A 6,704-nucleotide genomic window follows, 5' to 3' on the forward strand; every position below is an offset into this window, starting at 1 on the left:
TTCCACACACACAGACAGACAAACTGGTTATGACAGTTATTTTATTTTAGTGACGGTCTTCATCCATTATACGTAATTGTACCTGCCCTATGGGAACGTACCTACCCGTACCCAGGACACAGTACCACTCTCCTTCTGTGCTCGTAATGAATCATAATCAGACCCTGTGTTGCTGCTATTCCAGTCTAGTCCACCATGTACATATGAGGATAAGTAGAGGAGCCAGCCAGGGACAGACAGACAGTGATCAACAGCTTGCTGAGGTCTCTGTTCTGCTATCTCCATAATCACTCCTTTCCATGTACTCATCAATTCATTAGCTGCCTGATGGAAGGCCAGGCCTGTGCTCCTCTTTTATGACACCTTCTGTCACATTGTTAGACATTACACCACTTAGATGTGACTGAATAACTGGCTTTAAAACAAGAATGCTAGAATCAACAGTGTTAAGTATCCTACAAGTACAATTGTGGGAAATTAGGCATTTCTTTCCTTTTTCTTTTCCATCAGCCACAAGGAGAAGTGAGACATTGTCTGAACGCCTTGTGCTGTGGGTACACACACACCACCAAAATATATTAACACATTCATAAGATTATGCTAACGCAGAACACACTAATATAAAAATGATTCAAGAGTGTGAATGGTAAGACATAAGCTGCTATTTCCTTACATTTTAACAGGAGCTTTGTGATTCATAAGATATCACCACCCAGAATGTATCATATTCATCTTTGGCTTGAATGACAAATACCTCATAAATACAGACCTCTCTAATGTTGTCCTTTATTCACAATTAGGTTCTCTTTTCTCCCCCTCATCTGAGTCTAAATATACCTCCCTTTATTGTCTGAGCTTTAGGAAACCAATAGATACAATGTTACTTTTATAAACGTTCTACTTTAATTAAAACAGAGCTTGTCCTTTAGCTCAACTTTGTCTTTCATTTTAGTGAACTCAGAGGCTGGGGATATGGGTGATGATATGGGGACAGGTGATAGCCTTTAGAAAGGAAAGGGGGTGGATTTGTGTGTGATATGTGATCTCTGTGGAAAGGGCAGGTAGGCTTCAGGTATTACCACATTATTAACGGCTTCAGAGGGGGATTCGTATGTACACAACAGCTATTTGCATTCACTGTTTTTCTTTGTTTCTTTGTTTTATACATTTGTCAACATGTTTATAACAACATTTATAACAACATCTCTTTATAACATCAATATTTTTTTTATATATCTTTATCTTGGCCAGGTCGCAGTTGTAAATGAGAACTTGTTCTCAACTAGCCTACCTGGTTAAATAAAGGTGAAATAAATAAATAAAATAAAAATAAATATAAAATTCAATAATTCTGGTTAGCTTTAGCATGTATATGGTCATGCATGGGATCTCAATTATTTGATTCATTGTAAAATATAAATGCAATATTGATGAGAAATATGTAGTTGAGTAGCCTGGCTTTATGATTGTCAATGAAAAAAACTCATGCTCAGGTGAATAATGATACATGTATAACTTGTCATTATCCTTTTCTATGCTTGCAGGAGGATGTGCACTTTGGTCCTGGACGCTGTGGAAGACTAGTGATTTTGTTGTTGTAAATTTAGCTCACTGACAACAAGTCACAGTCTACCTCAGTGACCAGGTCTCTCACACCATTATTTCAACAGCTTTTAGTTTAGTCACTCCACGAAATGGCATTTTAGTCCACCCACAACATTTCCAGTTTCCTATTCATCAGAAAGCAGTCCTACGAACCTTCAGTTCAGAATATAGAGTGCACTCATAGTTTGTTGTTTGCAGGCAGCAACAAACCTTTGAATCATTGTTTATTGTCTGTAATTTCAGTTTTGTTTGTGTTGCAGCAAAACAAAATGTGAACAAAATATTAAAAAATAAATGCTAACAAGAGCTATTGTGTTTCATGTCATAATGTGTTCATCTACCTCTGAAGATGTCACTGCATTTTCCAATCCAGTCAGTGAGATCTTAACACTGTCAAAACCGGTAAGTCCAGCCAGTGTGAACAATTCTACACTCATCTCTATCACTCATGAAAGTGTACATAAAAGTATACTAACACATTTCCTTATTTAACTGAGCACCAACTACCCTGGAAAGACATATGAGGTATACAAGTGTACAGTACATAGTTATACTTTATACCATGTGCATGTTTGCAATTAAAGTATTACTCTACGGTATGATTTGTATGCTTTTACTTTGTATCGTGTGTATTGATTTGACCTAAATTTCAGCACAATATAAATCAACATCACTATTAAGACCTCAACACTATTCTCTTGCAATCTGTAAATAATGTATGCTGAAATAAAGCACCTTCGATATGCCATGCACAGATTCTGATCATATAAATGAATTCCACAATATTGTACATCTCATTCTGCTTTAACTGTGGTAATCAATTCAATCAAGCAAGGTTATGAATGTATTAACATTTGTTGAAAGGATGGAGAGTGCATTTGTGAACTATTGCCATAGTAATTGCTCCATGTAGTAAAAGGGTAGATGGATGAATGAATATATAGATTGGTATACTAATACAAACATTTCATAATAGCTTGTCTGAGGGTATAAATATGCATTACAGAGATTGGACAATGAGAGTGGGTGTTACCTTCAACTCTCAGTGAAGTGTAGGATGTTTCCATGGATACTGCCACAGCAACCCATACTGAATGACTAGCCTTGGCCTGAAGCTTCCCAGCAGCACAGAATGGGCTGGATGATTTTAGAGGCCTCGAGGGTCATTGTTGAAGACACTTGGCATCCCCTTTATCATTCGAACACTAGATCCCTAAAGATTGTTTAAAAACTCATTACCTCAACGAGCAGTGTGTTTATTAGATATGAATGGATGGCCATTTAGGGATCTATTCAATCCGTATCACAGAAGTTCATGGTTACAGCGTGATTGAAATTTAAAGGCAATGTTCCCACGTTAGCGGAAACTGCATTCATGGTAAACACTGCATATGTCGGCCCGATCTAAAATTATCTTTACATTTCTATCATGCGATCTGCAACGCTTCAGTGATACAGATTGAATAGAGCCCTTAGATTAGCATAATTTATGTTCTTACTGTGACCTAGAGGGAGATAGTGGCAGGCAAGCTGATCCTCATTCATATCCAGCAACAAGCTTCAGGCTGCTGCATATAGAAAGAGTCTGGTGAGCAAGAACAGAGAAAGGCTTATAATGATGGATTTAATTAAAGGTAGGCCTATTTTGTTTTGAAACAGGGTTTGCTGTTTGAAAATATATACTAACATAGTATCATTGTGTGATAGCAGGCACAGCACCAACGCGCGAAGAACCTTTTCCTTTCTTGAACATTAATGTCTATTAGTCTATACAAAAATTCAAATCACATTATTTCAATCTTGAGAAGTAACATGATTAGTAGGTGTCATGTTATTATTTTAAGAATTTACTATTTTATATAAATGATTTATTGATACTTATTTTGATTTTAATCTCAGATCAGGCTGCGGTCTGCAGTGATCAAAAGTAGGTACTAGGCCTAGTACAACCTAGGCTACTTTTGAGAAAAATACTGTCACTCCCCTTCAATACTCCCCAGGTCATAATTATAAATGTTTTCTCAATCAACTTTACAGAGTAAAAAAGGTCAAATGAAAAGATTCTGCTCCTAGTAATCAACAGTAGGTAGGCCTAGTCATTACCTCTGTCTCACCCCTTCCCTGCAATATTCCCCATAATTGTTTCCCAAACTTGGTCCTGGGGCCTCCCAGGGGTGCACGTTTTGGTTTTTGCCCTAGCACTACATAGCTGATTCAAATAATCAAAGCTTGATGATGAGTTGATTATTTGAATCAGCTGTGCAGTGCTAGGGCAAAAACCAAAACGTGCACCCCTGGGAGGCCCCAGGACCGAGTTTGGGAAACCCTTAATGGTGAATATTGAAGGGGAGTGACAGTATCTTTCTCAACAGTAGCATAGCCAATCAACCTCATCGGGTGAATTAAAGGTAAAATGTATAATTGTTTTTTTTCCGGTGAATATCTTAGACACTGTAGTCTTTTAAAATGTCTGAATCTGTCACAAACTACACAAAATGTCTAAATCTGCAGGATGATTGGCAGAGGTTATCAGAGAGCGCCACCTGCTGTTCAAAAACGGGAGCTGCCCCTTCTGACCATGTTTGTGCAAAAGCTGATGGACAGAAGATGGACGAAAGAAGAGAAAGGCTTTTTAGGTTCCATCTGCTACACAATGTTTGTTAACCTGCTACGGCTAAAGAAGAGGACAAGAGCGTGGAGGCGAGCTGAGCCTGTGGATATGAGCTACACTGCTTCCTGACTAACTTTATTGATGCTGAGCGTTGCTAAGAGACTGAACCAAAAGTGTTACTCTAGTGTATAGGCTACACTCTTGTGTTATACTAGGTTAATTGTGTTTCCATAGCTAGGGCTGATAGTGAAGACTTGTAAAGAGCATAATCAACAACCTCTGCATAATCAAAACAGTTGCTTTGTGACTTTTCACAGTGTTTGTATTTCTATTTATTAAGCATCCCCATTAGCTGCAGCTACTCCTCTAGGGGTCCAAACAAGATTATGGAAATTACCGTTAACCCATGTTCACAGTTAGCCGCTGATATGTAAATCCAGCCAGAATAGTCCCAGCGGCCTTGCCTTGGCCACAAGTCAGGGCATGTTCACTGAGGCCATGGCCCGATGAGTCCCAGGAGCAGGGTGTGAAGGTGGAAACACAAAGGTCTGAGGCTTTTTGGTAAAACAATGGAGTAAATCCTCAGTGGAAATGCACCACAAGTCTCTTGAATTTCAGGGTGCAGCATGTTCTTTTTTGGCACATTGTAACCACAGCTGATCGCTTCAAAATGAGTGAAGACGGTGGAACGTGGTGCAAGACAAATATGGTCAAATTGAATTAAAGGTTTGAAGATGAGGGCTGGAAAGAGAGATCCCTGTCTTTTCTGACAGCAAATAACTTCATGTCACTAATGCCATTCATGCTGTGGTTTGGTCTTCAACCATTCAACCCGATGTGTCACGGCTCATTCACTCCCCCTCCTGGATTTAAAAGTAATAGACGACAGTAAGAAAATGGCAGAAGTGCTTATCCTACACAAATCCATGAGGGGAAATTAGTTTGATTATGTCCAGAAATAATCCCTACCTCCTAGGGACTTCCTAGGGCCCCTGGGAAGTTTGAAAATATTGTTTACAACTATCCAGTTCCCTCAGGTGTGTACGGGCTAGTAGGGTTGTCTCTCTGTGGGACCCGTAGTCTCTGTCTCAAACTTAGTTTGGCTTATCTAAATGACTAGCTTGCTTTAATGTCATATGGTATATGTCCAATATACAACGGCTCAACGCAACGCGTTGTCTCATGGTATATTGGCCATATGTAACAAACCCCCACGGTGCCTTATTGCTATTATAAACTGGTTACCAACGTAATTAGAGCAGTAAAAATATATGTTTTGTCATACCCGTGGTATATTGTCTGATATACCACGGCTGTCAGCCAATCAGCATTCAGGGCTCAAACCACCCAGTTTATAATTCACATTTCTTCCTATTCTATGGGCATAGCAATAATGTATACGTAAATGTGTTTGCAAACATTATCATCATCAACATAGTGTCATGTCTTTCCTCCTCTTTTCTATTAGCAAGGTGCAGAATGTCATTCACCTATTATTTTATAGCCTATGAGCACGGCACAATAATGCACATTCCCTATGCTTGCTGATTAAGCTATGGGCAAACTTTTTGCAATTATCCCCTTCCTCTCTCTCAACCTATGGGAATACATCTTGGGATGTATTTATGTCTACTTTATCCATGTTCTCTTACTTGCTTTGTTACAGCAAATGTTACCAACAACCCTCCACCAGCTAAGCCCCATCATAGGAACTCATGTCTCCCTTTTACTTTCCACCAGCTTCAAACAGCTGTAAAAACTATATTTTTTGTTATTGAAAATATATTTCACAGTGATTTAGATGGTACAATGATTCCCTTACCTAGTCAGGGCTTTGTTTTGGCCACTTAACCCGATTTCCACTAGATAAAACAGCCACAAAGTAAAAACAGCCTTCCCATTTTGACAACAGATGCTGTGCTCCCGTGGGAGAAATCAATAGGTGAATATCACAGGGCAATCAGAACATTGGCTGGTAAGTAATACTGTGAAACATTCCACAATTACTGCAGATATATTATGGACACTTTTTTAAATTACAATGCTACAATTATTTTTTAAACCCTGTGTAACACATTTAAGCTTTCACTCTATTGAAACAACAAATAATAATTATGTTGTGTGAGATTGAGACAACAGGTTTGTTTATTTTGGACAATGGATTTGTCTATCTGTGAGCAAAAAAATATTGTAGTGACTCACTCACTGCTGAAGTTGATTTACTTATTTACTACTTTCATAGCAGCCCTGTCTAAATAACAACTATTTTCTGTCTTTTGAAAAATGTGCATGGACATGTTTAACATATTTCAGACATTTTACATATTTCAATAAGACATTATAAGGGCTCCTACATGTTCCTAACAACTAATAACGCATTAGTTTAGTAAGCCTTATCTAATTGTATCTGTAGGCCAAATTTGAGTCGAATTGTTCGTTAGCCAGGTTTTCAGATTATTCACTCCAGACTTGAACCAGGGTAATCTCT

The sequence above is a fragment of the Oncorhynchus mykiss genome, chromosome 1 (assembly GCF_013265735.2).
Source record: "Oncorhynchus mykiss isolate Arlee chromosome 1, USDA_OmykA_1.1, whole genome shotgun sequence".
NCBI lineage: Eukaryota > Metazoa > Chordata > Actinopteri > Salmoniformes > Salmonidae > Oncorhynchus > Oncorhynchus mykiss.